Source organism: Terrapene carolina, unplaced genomic scaffold (genome assembly GCF_002925995.2).
Source record: "Terrapene carolina triunguis isolate 2854851 unplaced genomic scaffold, T_m_triunguis-2.0 Scaffold66, whole genome shotgun sequence".
NCBI classification, from domain to species: domain Eukaryota; kingdom Metazoa; phylum Chordata; order Testudines; family Emydidae; genus Terrapene; species Terrapene triunguis.
The window spans coordinates 25,057,231-25,077,143 of NW_020664417.1; the positions used below are offsets into that span (position 1 = coordinate 25,057,231).

Sequence of the window (19,913 nt, forward strand, 5' to 3'; positions counted from 1 at the left end):
GTGGTGAAATGAGACCCTGTTTGCTGTTTGGCACAGACATTCCTGTAAAACCCAGTTGGGAGAAATCACAAACATCATTGATATCTACAGTATGGTTTTCAAGATAGAATTTTGGTTTTCCCATACAGGAAGAATGGTCTGAAGGGAAGGACAGCCATGTGGTAAAGCTACTCAGGAAATCTGGATTCAATTCCTGGCTCTGCCATAGATTTCTTGTGTAGGTTCCTCTGTGCTTCAGTTTCCCATCTGTAAAATGGGGATAGTAATACTTCCTTTTTCTTCATGTTTATCTGTCTTATTTATTTTAGACTGTAAGCTCTTCAGGGCAAGTATTGTCATTTACTATAATATATTTGTACAGGGCTCTGACCTCAGTCAGGGCTTCCTAAGTACTAATACAAAAAAAAAAAATACAATCAGTGACAGATTTAGACAAAGCAGTTAAACTAATCACGTGCAAGGTAACATTGGTTCTCTATCTCAATCAAAGAAGCACAGCTGAGGCTAGACAACAGGGTAATCAATAGTGTTTCTGTTTAAGCAAAAGTTAGAAAAGAGTTTGCATTTGTTGACTAAATGCAAAACACATTGATTGCATGTAAGCCTAGCCAAAATTAAGAGAAAAGTAATTAAATCCAAGCCACAGGCATTCCACTGACTAGAGCAGATTAACATAGTAGATCTTATTCCGTTAGGAGAGCACAGACAGGCATTAGAAAATATATCTGTGTTGCTTTAGCATTGGTCAATACAGTACAGCAGAACATGATTTTCCACAAACCTTTTCTGAGAACACTTTACAGTGTTAAGTAATACAATTAAAAGAAATTAAAAAGTAAAGGGAAGCAATAAAAGGTGTCTTTTCAGATTGGATTTAAAGAGATGGTGAGTCACTGAGGCAGGCAGCGAGATACAGGATTGCTGTTTCTAGGTGGCAGGAACTAGAAAGGAGAAGATTCCTCTTGTTCCAGTTGTAGCCAGAATTTGGTTAGGAACAAAGTAAAGTGGAGCTAGATGAGATGAGGAAGTGAGAAGAACAGTAAGCAGGAACAAAGCTCCATGTAGGCGGCTGGAAGAAGTCCATGGAGAGTTTTAATAGCAATGCAGGCAATTTTAACTGATTCTGAAGTGCCACTCATGTTCGATTCTGAAGTATGATGTGACTGTTTGTACCTGTGAGGAAGCAGGTAGAAGTATTCTGCACATACTGGGAACTGGCTTTTGGGGAAGTGAAAGAAACAGCTGCAGTAATAGTCTAGATGAGAGGAGATATAGGCATTGAAGTAGATTTTATCTTTAGTAATTGGAGAAAAATATCTACCAAATGCCAGATTAAAAGATAAAACTGCACAATCTTCCAAAAGATAAAACAAAGGAATAAAAAGCTATGCACATTCTGATATAGGACATATCCCTTTACCATTTGCTTATTATAGTATACAGGGCTGCTGACTGGTACAGTTTGCATCATATACATGGGAAGTGAAGTTCCCCAGCACCTAAACCTGTCCAACGCCAAATCTGAAAACATTGCTCTCTCTGTTTGAAAGATGATGCTTAAAGTCAATACTTCTACCAATGTATAGGATTTACCACTGCTCCGAGCAGTCACATGGCTCTTCCAGTATAGCAGGATGAGGCTGAAAATTCTTAACTGAGCAAGAACATTGAGATATATGCCTATTTTAATACTCTTGAACATGAGATTTATCTTTAAAAAATCAATACCATTTTAAAATGGTGTATTCAGAATTTTATTGCTATTGCTGTAATTTATGTACTAGATGGCTGGTCTATTTAATGTTAGAAGAAAAATGTGATAGGCGAAGTTCTTATGCAAGTGTTTATATAACATATCACTACTATTTTATTTCAACAGTTACTGTACAACTAGTGGAAAACATTCATAATCTTAAGTCAAATATTAACAACTGCTTTCAGAGCCTCAATGCTAAACTTAGGTTTGGCTTTTAGCTACAGAGCTGCATTACTTTGGAATTCACTCCTGTTGTCAGTTTGATGTACTACTAGCAACGCAGGATTTAATCCTCTGTTATAAACAGAGTTGAAAACTCTGTGCAAAGATTTATAATATGTGTTATAAAGATAGTTGTAGTGCAGTGGTTATGCACCACTGCTTCATTTCTCTGTTGCCCTAAGACACCCTTGGAAATTAGATATTTTGTCTCGATAGAAATTTCCTGGTGCAGATATTTTAAATACATTACAAAAATTCCAGTCTGATCTGGGCTCAAAATAAAGAAATAGCAGGGTTGTGATTCTGGCTCCACCTGTGTGAGTGAACAAAGCTGGAGAGGATGCTGAAGACTTCTTTCCTCCCTGTATTATGTACCTACATAGGGGACAGTCACAAATCCTAGAGCAAAAACACCACAAGATTCAGAATTCTGACAGCCGCATTAGATATTCCAAAAGAGGTGGTGTTGGGCCCTCATCCTGCTCCACTTTGGTATCCATTGGGAATGGAGTGTGTGCCATACTTCACAAAAGAGATGTAAGGGTTGCTTCTTAGCATGCTTTTCCCCACTAGCACTCATGCAGTGCTCCTGCACACCAAGTTGCAAAGCTGCTATGTCTTCTACAACCATAGGTTGTCGCTAAGAGATTTTATAGAATCCCTGCTAGCAAGTATGTGTGTAGTCTGAATTTTGGATTTTTCATTGTGTCATCTCGTGTGTCTGTAAACAGGTGGCTCCTTACATAACACACACAATAAGGTTTAACCATCCTCTATGGGGTTTCTAATGTAAATTTCCTCCCAGAGAAACTGGTTTAGTAGAACATTTCCTATTCGGGACAATACTCAATTACATGCTTAACTTTAAGTAAGTGCTGTCCTGAATAGGAATGGATTAAGCAGTTGTCTAAATGCTCTCCTGAAGCTAGGTCGGGGTTGTTCTTGGGCTGTTTTTAGGGTTGCTGTCCTCAAGATTCCTCTATCTCTACTCCCTTCTGTCTCTGATAGACATTCACATTGCTTTATATCGTGGCTTGAAGCTAATGGTAAGAGTGCCAGTGTGAACCAGTAGAGGAGCTCTGCACCTACGCATAGATTCTTAGAACCGGTCATCCTGTCACAAGACCACCAAAGAGCCATCAGATTAAATCAGCTTTGATCGTTTGGCTGGAATCTAACTGGTAACCTATGATGAGCATGGTCAAAAAATCTAGATAAATAGGTAGAAAGTTTGCATATCTCATTATGATTCCCAGAGCCATCTAGTCTCTTAATATCAGAGTCTTCAAGCAGTCATTATAGTATTACCCCAGTCTCCAGTGTAATGAGAGTTCTGGAAATTCATTCTGTCTCTAAATGTAATGAAATAATAAGTGCCTCGGCAACAGATGACTTACCCAATTTATATGTTAAGAAAATAATGAGTAAGCACAGAAATTGCTTTTGCCTTTTTTTTTTTTTAAAATGGTGAGTGGGAAATGGTGTTGAATGGCCTTAAGTCTGATAAAACTTACAATTATTTTTTGATCTCTGTTCAGTACATCTATTATTACATTAGCTGTTGGGTCACAACAAAAAAAAGGAGCCTGCCAATTCTATGTCATGTCATAATACTCTTGTCACAGTCCCTGGATAGGCTGCCCCTTCTGAGACCCTCTTCCAGTCCTCCTTGCGCTTCACTTCTCTTGGGATGGGATCCCATAATCCAGCTGCTCTCTGGGTTACACCCCTGTTGTTGCCAACAGCAATACCTAGTTGGCCCAATGGATTTGGCACCTGCAAAATTTTCCTTTGGGAGCCTGTGGAAAGTAATAATATGCAGAGACACAGAAGCAGTTTCTTCATAGCAAAGTGTGATTTACTTCCAAAATGTACATATTGCTCAGAGAAATTGATTTTAAACAACAAAAAGACCTATATGCATGCTGTTTTACCAACACCTGGCATTCTCCCCAAACTCTGCTACGTAGATGGGATTTAGCGGTGGTGTTCCTCCCTCTTCCTCTTCTGGATCAAGTGATAGCCAGCTTGCTGCAGAGCAGATCCTGACTCTACCTCAGTCTGTGTCAGCCTGCCGTGGCAGACAACTTCTCCCTCCATTTCTGCAGGCTAGTACCTTTGTAAGCTTTTAGTATCCTTTTTGATCTTAGGTTTGGCCTGAGAAGAGGAGGCTTTGCCAGATTGGAGGGAGCCAGGAACCCCCCATTGTTTGTGTAAAGAGCCTTGGTATTCTCTATGACATTACTTTATCTTTGTCATTGTTTTGCCTTTCCTACTTGATTCCTTTAACAACCTCTTCTTATCTCACCCTATAACAAATAATCCATTGTACATAAACACACAGAACTATGCACAATATTAATAAAAAGTAACTCAGATACTTCTGAATCAATAGGACAACTCACAGAGTAAGGTACTACACAACGTGAGTAACAGTGACAGAATCTGGCTCCCATAGTATCCGGCAGAGCTGCGGTGTGAAATACAGAATACTACAGAGTGTGTATTGCTGACTCTTGACTGCAGTACAGGAGTTTGCAAGTTTCACATGACCTCTTAGCAATGGAGGTTAGAATCTTTAAGGAAATCCCATATTCAGTGTTTCTTTCTCAGGATTTCAGATGCAGGAATAAATGTCATCCCAGTGCTAGTGGAAAAGGGAAATGTAGAGGAGGAAAAAGAGAGGATGAAGAAAGGAATGAAATTCTCTGTGGACATTTCATAAAGGTGAAATAAAATATTTTAAAAATGAAATGCAAAGCTATACAATCTCGAATCAGTAACACTATATAGCAGGGGTCGGCAACGTTTGGCACGCGGCTCGCCAGGGTAAGCACCCTGGCGGGCCGGGCCAGTTTATTTACCTGCTGACGCGGCAGGTTCGGCCGTTCGCGGCCCCCACTGGCCGCGGTTCGCTGTCCCGGGCCAATGGGGGCGGCGGGAAGCGGCGCGGGTGAGGGATGTGCTGGCTGCGGCTTCCCGACGCCACCATTGGCCCGGGACGGCGAACCGCGGCCAGTGGGGGCCGCGATCGGCCGAACCTGCCACGTCAGCAGGTAAATAAACTGGCCCGGCCCGCCAGGGTGCTTACCCTGGTGAGCCGCATGCCAAACATTGCCGACCCCTGCTATATAGCCTTATGTTTAAATTGCAAATCAATGCAGTTTAAAACAAAATAGTAGGAATTAATTTACTTCTTAACTTACCTGCTAAGACCAGAGTTCTGGGATTGGTGTTTTCCTTGCTACAACTAATGACCTCACTAATATCTACTGAAAGGTAGTCTGTGAGACTGCAGCTCCCAGTCCATGGTGTTGGTTAGTGAAACAACTATCTATTGAAGGCAGAAGAAGAAACTCGAAGGCCTTGACTCAGTTCACTTCACATTTTAACTTACTTGTATCCTGAAATAGATTAGTTAACAGAAGCAAACAAAACATTACAGAGGTAGGAGAGCTGTTTGGTGTTTCACTGCTGTTTGGAGCTGTTTAAGCTTTGGTGTTTCACAGAATTCTCAGTAGAGAAAAATGTGAAATAACAAGAGTACTCCCACATTGTCTATTCCCTTTTCATTTTATTTTTCTCTGTTCCATATGTTTTCACCCTCTCCATTACCATATCTTTTTCTCCCTCTTTTTGCCATTTTGTCACTTTCTTTTCTCCTTTTTTCCACCCTTTCCCACCTGTTTCCCACTGTATCCTTTTCTGGCTGTTTTAATTTTTCTCCTTGTTCTCCTTTATTTTTCCCCTTGTTTCCCCCCATTTTTTTCTCCCTTGTGAGGTAAGGAGCAGGAACTATTGTCAAGCAATAATAATTTACACTTGGGAAAAAGTTTAACTACATTAGAGAAACAACTAGGGCTCTGATCTGCATGTGGATTACACAATGGGAATAGTCCCATTGTATTTCAGTAGAACTACTCACAGTGTTGCATCAAGGCCCAGGACTCTGCAGGACTATGCAGTTCTAGGAGATTTCCCCTTGCAGCTTGCTCCATGTGCCAAGCGCTTTTGGTCTTGAGTTCTGCTTTGGCTTCAGCTACTGACTGATTGTCTTACCCTTAAGGTGAGTTCCACCACAACACTGATATCAAAATGCCAACGATGCGTGGTGGGCCTGCCAAGCAGAAGCATTTCTGGAGTGGAGGCCCAGCAGGCTCTGTAGCTTAACTTCATTTATTTGAGCTACAAGACCGCACAATTATTTTAATAATTCATAATAAATATTGTTCCATCCTTTTGAAGGTTCAAAGCACCATGTAAACAGTAGTGTATCAACATCGCCTGTCTGAGTTATTGGAAATATCGTCCTCATTTTACACATGTAGAAACATACAGCAAAATTAAGAGGGCCAAGGTCACACAAGAAGTTTGTGGCAATGCTAGAAATAGAACCCTGAGGAACTAATTTGAGTTCAGTTGCCTTCCTCTTTAAACTCGTACTTTGTGTCCAAATTTAGGGGTCCAGTATTTTTGTACATCTAAATTCATGATTCTCCAGTTTCTTGTCCTTCGGTCTTCCCTCATATTTCAATCCCACCAAATTCCTTAATCAGTTTTGTTCCACTTGTAGGCAAACTCTAGGGAGTGCTAATATTTGTCCAATTCAGGAAATCATCCCTGCTCAGGACAGTGCTTAATTACATACATAAGTCCTGCATATGTGCTGTCGCGAAGAAAGGCCTTAAGATGCCCAGAACTGAAGGTAGTAACTAAATTTTAAAAGGCTGGATGGTCTATTGTTCTGTGGGATACAATATGCAAATTCAGTAGTTCTGTGAAATGCTGAATTTTTTACACTTACTTGAAGTGGTGTTAGGTGTAGTTTGTAATATGCTAAATATTTTTAAATGTGTTAGTTGTTATAACTAGGACAGCAGCATAGATCAATCATGTTAATCAGCATTTGACAATGTTTGCAGCAATATTGACAATGTTGAAGAGTTCTGTGGAGCTCAAAAGCTTGTCTCTTTCACCAACAGAAGATGGTTCAATAAAATATACTACCTCACCCACTTTGTCTCTTAATTAATCTTTTGGCTATACTTTGGAAAATATGACAGTGAATTCTGAAAGTTCAAAGTAATATATATGTCCCCTTTGACTGACTTTTTAGGGAACTGGTTTTCAGTGAAAGTGTTATTAAAACACTAAGCCATTTTTAGAAATGATTTAGCTATTTCTGATGTAACAGATCGCAGATTTTTAGACCTAGATAACTTGTGTTTCTACTGCAGGCTGTTGCACAGATTTTTTTTAAATACAGTTGTCGCATAAGAATTACTATGATTATTTTCAGATTCTCACCTCAGTCTTTGCACAAAGCTCCTACTGATGTCAAGGAAAGTTGCAAATACAGAACAGGGGCAGAACATGGCAATTATCACTGAGATCATTTTACATGTCCTCTGCCTGTTGCTGTCATTTGCATATGCTGACTTTTCCTGTGCAGAAGTCATTCTAGAAGCATACTGTGCCATTTGCTGATAGCTCTTCCTTTCCACAGTGCCGAGAAAGCAGAATATTTTGAATGGAAGGATCTCACAGAAGAGCAGATGAGATAACTGCAGAAGTCCCACTGAAAACAATGGCTGGCATAGCAGAAATTAAATATCCTAAGAAATACCAAGATTTGCCTTGTGATTTATTTATTTTCCAATTTGTTGTAGAGATTCAGTAAAGCCTGTTTTGCATACACCTTAGTACAAAAGCTGACAACAACAGTGTTTGTTCATTTACTGCAGTCAACCAATCGTTCTGCTTTCTCTTAACAATATGTGTGCAAGATAATAAGCTGGCGAGGTTCCAGAGGACTGGAGAAGGGCAAACATAATACCTATCTGTAAAAAGAGGAACAAAGAAGACCTGAGGGATTATATATTTATACCTGGAAAGACATCAGAACAAATGATTAAACAATCAATTTTTAGCACCTAGATGATAATAGGGGTATAAGTGATAGCTAGTATGAATTAGTCAAGAAAAAATCATGCCAAACCAACCTAATTTCCTTCTTTGACAGTGCTACTGGCCTCGTGGGTGGGGGAAGCAGTAGAAATGATAAATTTTTATTTTAATAAGGTTTTTGACTGTCCCACATGATATTCTCATAAACAAACTAGGGAAATATGGTCTAGATGAAATTACCATAAGGTGGGGTGCACAACTGGTTGAAAAACCATAGTCAAAGAGTAGTTATCAATGGTTGGCAGCCTAACTTGCGGGGGGGGGGGGGGGGGGGACAGACATATTGACTGGTGTCCCATAGGGGCTCTGTTCTGAGTCTAGTACTATAAAATATTTTCATTAATTACTCGGCTAGTGGAATGGAGAGTATGCTTTTGTGCAGCTAACACCAGGCTGGGGGGGGGGGGTTTGCTAGCCCTTTGGAGGACAGGATTAGAATTCAAAGCAACCTTGACAAATGGAAGAATTGGTCTGAAAACAAGATGAAGGTCAATAAAGACAAGTGCAAAGTACTACACGTAGAAGGGAAAATCAACTACACGATTACAAAATGGGGAATAACTGGCTGAAAAGGATCTGGGGGTGAAAATTGCCAGATAAAACACTGGAGATAGCTGTCCTCTACTTGGCACTGGTGAGAGCTCAGCTGGAGAACTGTGTCCAGTTCTGGGCACCACACTTTACAAAAGATGTGGATTAACTGAAGAGAGTACAGAGGAGAGCAACAAAAATAAAAGGTATAGAAAACCTGGCTGCTGAGAAAAGATTTAAAACAAGTAAACAAACAAACAACAAACAAACAAAACCAGGCATGTTTAGTCTTGAGATAAGAAGACTGAGGGAGGACCTGATAACAGTTTTCAAATATGTTAAGGGCTCTTACATAAAGGACTGTAATCAATTGTTCTCCATGTCCACTGAAGGAAGGACTAGATGTAGTGTACTTAATCTGCAGCAAGGGAGATGTGGGTTAGATAATAGGAAAAAAAACTTTCTAAGTATAAGGATAGCTAAGCAATGGAACAGGCTTCCAAGGGGGGTTGTGGAATCCCCATCATTGGAGGTTTTTAAAAACGTGATTTGACAAACATCTGCCAGAGATAGTCTAGAATACCTCTCGAGATCCCTTTCAGTCCTATGTTTCTGTGATAAATTTAATCCTGCCTCATCTGCACAAAAATGTTTCACTTTCTGTTTGCCCCATAAATTTGGGGAAAGAATAAAAACCACCCTGGTCTTTTTACATATTGTAGACATATATTTAATTATTAAGCTCTGTGAGAAACATTGTCTGCTTAAAATAAGTGTCTCCTTGCAGGGCCGATGCTTCCACTAGGTGACCCTAGGCAGTCGCCTAGGGCGGCAGGATTTGGGGGGCGGCATTTTGCCGCCCTCAGCGGAAATTTGGGGTCAGGGGGTCCTTCCGCTCCGGATCTTCGGCGGAAATTTGGCAGCGGGTCCTTCACTCACTCCGGGACCCGCCGCCGAAGTGCCCTGAAGACGCGGAGCGGAAGGACCCCCACCACCGAAGACCCCAGGCCCTCTGAATGGAGGAGCGCTGCCGCCTAGGGCGGCAAAAACCCTGGTGCCGCGCCTGTCTCCTTGATTTTTCCAGGAGAGCATTAAAAACGCAATAAGATGACAACGCAAACTATGAAATGTTATCTTAATGTATTCCTAAATGGTGCCATTTTGATGGCCTTTGTGTCTTTGGACTACAAATATAGGGCCTGATCCTGCAGTCCTTGCATACTCCAAATTCCTATTGGTATGAATGGGAGTTTGATGTGTGCAAGGACTGTAGGTCCTGGCCCAAATTGTCATATTATCAGTAATGTCAGGTTTGCATTATGGCGTATTATGTGAAAAGTCAGTCTGGTCATTGAAACAAAAGACAAAGGTCACTGGTTTATAATGTAAACTGCTGATTTAAAATAACATTGTACTACAAAAACAATTCAGAACTGTGTAATAACAGTGAAAAAGTCCTATTCCGGGGCCTGGCTCCCTCCTCTTCAGAGCTGCTTTCCTGCCTCAGGCTCTTCAAAAGCAGCAGCACAGCAGCTCTGAGAACACTTCTTAAACCAGCTACAGTGGAACCTCAGCATTACGAACTGACCAGTCAGCCACACACCTCATTTGGAACTGGAAGGATGCAATCAGGCAGCTGCATAGAGAAAAAGCAAATACAGTTCAGAACTGTGTTAAATGTAAACTACTAAAAAAAATAGGGGAAAAGTTTTTAAAAAGATTTGACAAGGTAAGGACACTGTTTCTGTGCTTGTTTAATTTAAGACGGTTAAAACAGCATTTTTCTTCTGCATAGTAAAGTTTCAAAGCTGTATTAAGTCAATGTTCAGTTGTAAACTTTTGAAAGAACAACCATAACATTTTGTTCAGTTATGAACGTTTCAGAGTTTCAAACAACCTCCATTCCTGAGGTGTTCGTAATTCTGAGGTTCGACTGTATATAGCCTCAAATACCCCTTTTCCCCCCAAACCAGAGAAATCATAGACCCATGACCTCCCCGCAGCGACGTATTATCGCCTAGGCCTTGCGCTCTCTGAAGTTTTTGGTTTTATTTGCTTCGGCACTTCAGCCCTTCTCTGAGTTTTTTTTGCTTCGGCACTACTCGGAAGTTTTTTTTTTTTTTTGCTTTGGGGCTTTCGATCTTGGGGCGGCAAAAAACCCTGGGCCTAGGGGCGGCAAAATCATTAATCCGCCACTGCCTCCCCGCCCACATGACAAACCATCTTCCCTCATTAGGAAAGTTCCTACTCTTACATAGCCTCCCATGCAGCCTATCTCTTAACTTAACAGCTCTCAAGGATCTCAGAAGATTTGGTTCAGTTGCTACTATCATGTCTACCAATCCACCTGCAAAAGTGCCAGAATGTCAAAAGTCATGGATGTGTTTTCTTTCAAATAGAAGAAAACATGCAAATCTCAGAATCTATTTCCATGACAACTGTTGCAAAACTACTAGGATCTGATCCAACTACTGTTGGATCCTGAAAAACTGTTGTTGACTTCAATGGGAGTTGGCTTGGGCATTTAACTGCCTTTCATATTTACTCATAGTTATTAGTGATTTTTCTGTGTGAAAGACACAGTAGTGCTACAGGTGGCAAACACTGAATCAGAAAAATCTGTGGTTAGAATTTGTTTATAAAACACTGTTTGCCTCAAAAGCGTTTAGTTTTCGAACAAATATGTGCATCTATAGATTTCAGGGAAACTTTTGGTACACAATTGCTTTTTAAACTTTCTGTTCATTATAATTTGAAACAGTGAACACAACAGTAGGTACCAGGAAATATTTAGCCATTTAGTGTCTTAATACAATTGATGTTTTACACCACCACATAGTACCGCAGTGCCTTAGATAAAACAATGGCAATTACTGTACTTGTGCAGTTTGTGTCTTAATATGGCAAACACACATGTTTAACTTTACTGATATGAAAAAGAGTGGTTTTGTTTGTTTCAAGGGCTGTAGGATTTTGGAATCCCTTAATGGCTTGTTTTTAAATTCATCCACTGTTATAAAAAAGGAACAACAAACCTGTTCGATCATGAATATCAAACAAAAATAACAGTTATAGCTACTGTCAGATGAAGGCTATTAATTTTCATATTATAATAAAGTATTCACGGTATGACTGCAAATCAAGGGTGTGATTTTGCAGACATGCACACAACTAACTTTATTCATGAGAGCAATCCCATTGAAGTCATGGGACTACTCGGGTGAGTAAAGTTACTTGTGTGTGTATAAGTTTTTGGGATCAGGCTATAAGTATGCAATTGGAGCGGAAGGAGCCAAAAAGCAGAACACTTGACTGTCAAGGTTTTCTTCACAATAACTTCATGGTTTTGGACCTGCAATCTCTTTCTCATTTGTTGATTCCAACTTAAATTGTTTGAACTGTGGAAAAAATTCTGTTCTCAGTCATATCCATATAACTCCCATTGATTACCATGGGAGTTGTATCTGAGGACAGGATTTTGCACTATCAGATCAAGAAAAGATTCTGTCAAGGGACTATTCATAGATTTATTTCTTAATTCACTACAGTTATTCAGTTAAAAGCTTTATTGCATTTTGACAGATTGCAAATCCAGAGAATAAGAGTATAAGTCTATGTATTTCACTTAGAAGCATGAAAATACAATTGTGACGTTGTGCAGTCTATATGGTTTTATAAAAACTTGATAATAAGTCAATATAATGTAACTGGGATAGTTTTAGAGAAAATACGGTAATAAGTGAATATAACGTAACTGGGATATGCTTCATGCAAAAGGTCTCTTGTAAGGTATCATTACAAAGCTTATAATCTACTGAGTATGATCATCTGATTTGTATAAATGTACCACTCTTGTATCTAAAACTAGAAATATAAAATGTAACTCTGAGGCCCTATTGTAATTATGTAAAGTGTGGGCCATTAATGATGGTTTGGAATCTTGATGACTCCCATTAACCAGAATCATTGTCTGCAGATGGTTGTGTTTACCTGTTAGTCTTCCTATATATGTGTGTGCTGGCAAGTGGGCAATGAAGTCTTGCAGTGACATGTGATCATGTCACCTGACCTGGAATCCATCTTTAACCTGGTGCTTTTCCAGTGAGGGGGGGTGGAAACCCAGAGGGACAAAGGGTTCCCGCCTTATGCAAAAGATATATAAAGGGGTGGAACAGAACAAAGGGGGAGAGAGGAGCCATCATGAAGAATCCCCTAGCTATCACCTGAGCTGGAACAAGAGCTGTACCAGGGGAAAGAATTGTGCCCAGGCCTGGAAGATGTCCAGTCTGAGAAAAACTTACTGAAGCATCTCTGAGGGTGAGATTATCTGTATTTAGTTTGATTAGCCATAGATTTGCGCATTTTATTTTATTTTGCTTGGTGACTTACTTTGTTCTGTCTGTTACTACTTGGAACCACTTAAATCCTACTGTCTGTATTTAATAAAATCACTTTTTATTTAGTAATTTACTCAGAGTATGTATTAATACCTGGGGGAGCAAACAACTGTGCATATCTCTCTATCAGTGTTATAGAGGGCGAACAATTTATGAGTTTGCCCCGCATAAGCTTTATGCAGGATAAAACGGATTTATCTGGGTTTAGACCCCATTGGGAGTTGGGCATCTGAGTGCTAAAGACAAGCACACTACTGTGAGCTGTTTTCAGGTAAACTTGCAGCTTTGGGTCAAGTGATTCAGACCATGGGTTGGTGTTGGAGCCAGACAGGAGTGTCTGGCTCAGTCAGACAGGGTGCTGGAGTCCTGAGCTGGCAGGGAAAACAGAAGCAGGGGTAGTCTTTGCACATCGGGTGGCAGCTCCCAAGGGGGTTTCTGTGATCCAACCCGTCACAACAATTTCCCTACCATTTTGGATATTTTCCATTAGACAAACATTTTTTTTATTCTGTTTTCATTGCTGTAGCTTCTCTGTTTTGTTTACTTACTTATTTGTGCACTCGGGTCATTTACCATGTCATCAGTGATGTTAGCACGGCCCAAGAAGCAAGACTTCTCAGTAAAAAGTGAGCTGAAATGCCTGGTCAAATACATGAATCTGTTTAAGGTCCAAAATCGTTAAGGGGCTATCCTGTCCCTGCAGCTGCAGAGGCTCAGTGAACAGGCAAATGGTGAGATTTCACAGTGTAAGAGGGCTCAGGGTTCCATTCTACACATAGCTCAGCTCTGTGGTAGCTGACTGCACTGAGGAATGGGGATTGGACAAGGGTAGGCAAGAGGATTTGCCACCATGAGGTGCTGTAGAGCCTGCTCCAGACATTGGACTGCAGTAACTTCACTGGAGTGGTTCCACAGCCATTTTGCCCTGGGAAAGAGAGGATTCTTTCCATGCCATCTTTCCAGTATGCAGTCCAACTACTTGGGCCAAGCTCTAGGAAGAGGATTTGCCCCTAAAAAAATACATGTGTAAACCTAAAATGACAAGTCTATTTTATACCAGACATTTGACGATCAGTCCTTCCTTTTAGCTACATGCTAAGAGCTGGGTGTGGAATTTTGGGCTTATTCTGTGCTTTTAGTTACATCTAGGGATGGATGTGTGTTTGTAATGTTTAGAGTTTGGACCACCTCCACCCTCCCTAAAAGTTTAGCAGTGTTGGGATCCAGGGGTTTGTTTCAGCCCATTTTAGAGAGATGTGCCACTTATAAAATCAGAAGTGACACCAATCACCCCCAAAGTTCTGTGGTGTTTTGAAACTTGGATTTGGGTTGGGTCCATCTCTGACAACACTGACTGTTAAATCATGATATGCATCTTTCTCTTATATTAATAGTTAATCAACTATTCATGCAGCAGAAATGTAAGTCACATGTTAGGTACAAAGCCTTTCACTTTATCTTTAAAATGTACACATTTGTGATTTTTAAAGTCTACTCATGTATTTTATGGAGCCCTCATTTCCCATTGATTAGCTGTGGGGGAGGGATAGCTCAGTGGTTTGAGCTTTGGCTTCCTAAACCCAGGGTTGTGAGTTCAATCCTTGAGGGGGGTACTTTTAGGGATCTGGGGCAAAATCAGTACTTGGCCTCTGTGAAGTCAGGGGGCTGGACTCAATGACCAAGGTCCCTTCCAGTTCTAGGAGATAGGATATCTCCATTAATTTATCATTTACTTATTTTATTATTATTTTTTTTATTTTGATTGCAATGGAACCATTGAGGACGAAGGTGCTACTCAGCATGAGTAGCGTGGAAGAATCTGATTTAGGAAACTCCCCATCCCCAAACCCTCCCTCCGCCTCCAATGTTTTTTCTTCCCCTTATGGTCTATATCTTGGCTGGACAGCTGGCTAATTTTGCAGTAGCAGAATTATTATTATTGGTCCTGTTTTCTCTGACATAACACATTTTAAAAAAGAATAAAATATTAAGAATTAGGAGGAACTATCACACTAGACTGAGAGAAGGTCTTTCTTGTGGCTCAGGGTGTGATATCAAGCAGGGGAGTAACTGGGGTGATGTTTAGTATTTAATTTGGATTTCATAATATGGTTTCATTACTTCAGGAAGTCATTAAGACTTTTAAAGTAATGGTGATCCCGTGAATGTTAAATTTCACTAATGATGTTTTGAAATATTAGTTTGTAATCACTGCAATATTTCAGTAATTATTATGACTGCTTAGTACTGTGCCACACCAACCTCTTAAGGTATTCAGTAGCACCAGATGTACCATGCCTTGGAGGAAAGCCTTGAAAGTGCTCCAGCTGCTAGGTCCTATAGTCGCCAGCCCTGGTGGATCTCAATAACTACTCAGACGTAACTAAAATGAAGGGATATTTTATTAGGCAAGAAATGCCAAGGGATATTTTACTAGGACTTGCAAGGTTACAAATACCTTGCAGACCAATAGAAGGTTTGGGAGGCTTGGGCTTAGTGCCTAGGATGCCATCTCCAGTCCAGTGCCCTGCTTACAGCAGGTAGCAAACTTGCAGGTTTCCTGGATAAAATCAGTCCATCAGTCTCATTGGGGGCCCCTTTACATTGTTCACAGCTACTATGGCAGCATTTTCTGCACAGCTTCTGATAAGGGAATGCTCCAACAACAATGGCAGCTACCCTATATACCTCCCATCCCCTCCCCCCACATACTCCGTGGCTGAATGTAATTGTACTGTCAGTAAGCCCTTCTTACGTATCCAACACCTGGTCACAAAACACTGACCACTTCGCAGACTAATCCCCAGTGTCTAAGGCATTTTGTCTGCAATAGTCTTTTTCGGGAGCCTGTCCATTTAAGAGCCTGAGCTAGCCACCAGACCCCCTCCTTGCTCAGTCATCTGGCTGCAGGTCCCATACCTAGTCTCTGCTGTTATGCTGCAAATTCTGCAGAACCCTGAATCTGGTAGTAGAGTCTGCCCATCACAGTCTGCTCTGCACTTGGTTCTGCAGCTTCTGCTGCGGCCTGTTCCCTGCTTGCCATGTGGTTCCTCAGCAACTTCTTCCCTGTAGTCAGCATCTTTATTTTGCTCTTGGCTCATCATGCAGCAAGTTCCTTCCTCGAGAGAGAGGTTATTTCTTGGGTCAGAGTCTTTTATAGAGTTTCTGTCCCTCCCCATATTGGTCAAGACAGGGGGCCTGCATCCATGTGTCCATCCTGGAGAGTCACAGGGCAGCAAGGAGGGAGATAGCAGTTTTCTGCTTAGCGGATTCATCACATTTCTTTACATTTAATAAAACAATACAGTCCCAGTTCTTGTGCAGTACAGTCAGGAGCGCCGCCAGCTTTTCTGCCGCCCTAGGCGGCGGAAGGTCCCGCCCCGAAATGCCGCCCCCCACAGAGGCGGCGGAAGGTCCTGCCACCGAAATACTGCCGCGGTCATCACCCTCCAAATTGTAGCGCCCTAGGCGGTTGCCTAATGGGTTGCGCCGGCCCTGAGTATAGTGCCAGTGTGGACGCTGGCCAGAATCTAGCCCTCTGTGTATTCACTTGTATTGAGTACTACACATGGTATAGAATAGATGTTATGCTTTTTAAAGGCTATATTCTGCCCTTCATCTATGAATCATGATTATGTTATATATACACATAAAATGCCTATATGCCAAACTCTTCTTGATGCTAATGAGAGTTCTGTGCAAGGAATGAGGACACTCAAGGATAGATTCTCAACTCTGTCCAAGTTCTGCACAAGCAAACTTAATTGTGGCATTTCCTAGCTTGTGAGTGCTTAACTGTGCAATCTTTTAATATTGTTTTCTTTTGTATGCTATAGACATACAAAATAGGGTTATATAGTGTTGCCAGTGTTAAATTAGATATCCATTTTATAATGTGAGTATGAAGAAGTATCTGGGCCAGATTCTTTGCTGATATAAACTTGTGTAGCTCCTTTGGGATCAATGGTTAATACCAGATTAGGATCTGATGTTTTTGAAGTGTATTTTATTGGCCTATTTTAAAATTTTTTTATTGTTTTTCATGATTTCTAGGTACTAATGTAATTGCCTCCAGGCAGGTTGGCTGATGTGTTTGCTCTGCTAAAATTAGGACCAGATTATCAGCAGGAGGCAAGGTGTGGTGTCATCGAACACCTCAGTGGGAGAGTTAATCTCCGTACTGAAAAGATGCAAAAAGGTTTCACAAACATCTCATTGGGAGATGGGCAGGTTTGAGATCACATGGATCACACTCTTCTCCAAGATCTGCAGTACCTAACACAGCAACTGGCAGCTGTCCGCCTGAAACCACTCTTACTAACACTGAGAATCCTGTATGCAGATGTGAATATATCCTCCAATTGTTGAGCTGCTGTGCACTCCAAAGCAGCCACCACACCCAAACGAATGAATGTTTCCCTGGCATGTGAAGTCTGCATCTGTTTCATAAGGTAACTTACTAATAAAGCAGATGAAGAAAGACAATTAACTTTTTTATACATATGTGATTTAATGAGATTAAATGAGACTAAACAAATACTTTAAAGTTCTTAAAAGATGAACATGTTTTTTGTTGTGAGTTTGGGGGATCTTCTCTGTGTGTATTTTAGGCAAAGTACTCTCACTTAATTTCAAATCACTGAGGATAAGAGATGATATAAATCCCCATACTTCACTATATGTCTGTACTCCACATAAGTATAAAATAAATCTTTTAGGTTTATAGACTAATTTGCTTATGATTTTTGTCCTATTTGCATGAAATAAAATTATTAAACAGTGCTTGTTAAATGCTAGTTAACAAGTAGTCATGCATCTGCTCTTCATGGAAATTTTAATATTAGCCTGTTTTTGAAAGGTATGATCCATTGCACTGTACTTAAAATTATTGTCATGGACATTTATTACTAGAGTAAAGAATTCACAGGTAAATAATACAGGTGAGCATAGAGGAAGGCACTTCATCTGGTATACAGGGAAGTATAGATGGAAGTATACTGAAAAGTATTAAAAACAAAAGATTTTGAGCAATGCAGTAAATACCCTGTATAATTCATCAGTGTTTTCCTCTGCATGGCATGGTATAATTTTGGACAGAGTCAAATGATCAACACATTTACTGTTCGTTGTTTGATCCTGGGAGCTGTGATTTTTTTTTAAACTTCCTTTCAAAGGTAAATATGATGAGAATTAATATGAGACAGAGGGAGAACATGAATTAAAAACTAGAAGTTCTCCTGGGGTGGACTTTGTAAGAGCATGATTTGGGCAGCAAGGACAGGGCTAGAAACTTTCCAAGTTTCCTCATATCTTTTTAAATTATAATTTGTTGTCAGTGGGTGTGTTCAAGTGTTGTGAGCAACCATCAATCTTCAAACAAGTACACCTCTACCTCGATATAACGCTGTCCTCGGGAGCCAAAAAATCTTACCGTGTTATAGGTTAAACCGCATTATATCGAACTTGCTTTGATCCGCCCCCCTGAAGCACTGCTTTACCGCGTTATATCAGAATTCGTGTTATATCGGGCCATGTTATATCGGGGTAGAGGTGTATTGGGACTGTCTGATTCAGGCTGTGATGTACTCCATGTCCCATATTTCTCATACTTTTTTAAGGCCCGGTATAACTGATGGTATTTCCCCAGTAAACAGTAGCATGATAATGTATTGTCTTGCTACTGTCGATATGTTTCTGTACATGAGTCTGCCAAGACATTGTAGAATTATGTTTCCTACTTAGTTTTCATTAAAGGTTTGATTCTGTGTAAGGCCATGTAGAGGTTCATGGTTTGGCCCTACTTTGTTAGGCTAATTCAGTGCATTGTGGTTTTGAATGGAGATATCGTGTACCAAAGGGCCATCCAGTTTCTTTTTGTAAAAAAAAAAATGTATTTAGCGATAGTAATAACAAATCAGTTCTTAGGAAAACCTTTGTTAGGAGTAAGCTTCAGCCTTTTCTTAAACTGTGTTGAAATTTAAATATTAGTACAGTAATAATATTTTTATTAATATTATTGGAATCATCAAGGCCCTAATTCTTCTCACTTGAAAATCTATGAAGGTTTTGACATATACTTCAATTGTAAGAAGATCAAGCTCATGTTTGGAATAACTAGACTTACTGGAGCCATAGGTTCAAATGCTACCAGGGTTAACGCAACCCTTCATTCTTCAAAAGCTGAGAATTTGAAATTTTCATACAGTTCATTTCTAATCAGAGGCAGTGTGTGTAAATTAAGAATTTCATTCATCGGGAGCCATTTTCCAATGGTCACTATATTTCAATGCTACATTGTTTTCCAAAAGTTCTTTTCAAAAAGAAACTTTTTTCTTAAATTCTAGTGTATTTGGTACAGTGTTTATACAAAGTGCTTCTGTAATGATATTAAACTGATTCAGCGTTGTTCTTAAAAAGTAAGGTCCCGATTCAGCAAAGCACTGAAGCATGTGCTTAAGCATAATCAAAGACCTAAAGAACATATTTAACAACATAGCATATACATTATTATCATGCTTGGAAGGATTAGATTTTTGTGGATCATAGAATATCAGTGTTAAAAGGGACCTCAGGAGATCATCTAGTCCAACCCCCTACTCAGAGCAGGACCAATCTCCAGACAGATTTTTGCCCCAGATCCCTAAATGGCCCCCTCAAGGATTGAACTGACAACCCTGGATTTAGGAAGCCAATGCTCAAACCACCAAGCTATCCCTCCTCTCCAAGGGGAGGGATAAATGTCGGTAAATGTTGATTTCACCATACATAGAGAATCGGATGCAAAAATATTTCCATTGACGATAATCAGAGTTTACAGATAGGCAAAGAAAGAAGAATGCTGTTTGAGAACTTTTTAGATTCAAAATCATGTGATTTAGACTTTTGAATTAGGCTTATTATAAATAGACTAAAACGAATAGTAAAAACTGGCATGATTTGTTGATTTCTGGATATTTACTTTCTATATTTTGACACGTGATGTTGAAAATTTGTGTTTTAATGGTTTATAAAGCTTTTAACTTTTTGAATTTTGTCTATCC

The 19,913-nt window shown here is 40.1% G+C and overlaps 1 protein-coding gene across 1 annotated transcript in view; it reads left to right on the forward strand.

Annotated features, from left to right (window-relative positions):
• Positions 1 to 19,913, forward strand: part of GUCY1A1 (guanylate cyclase 1 soluble subunit alpha 1) — a 47,752-nt gene that overhangs the window by 8,228 nt on the left and 19,611 nt on the right. The gene's annotated exons all lie outside the window — the stretch shown is intronic.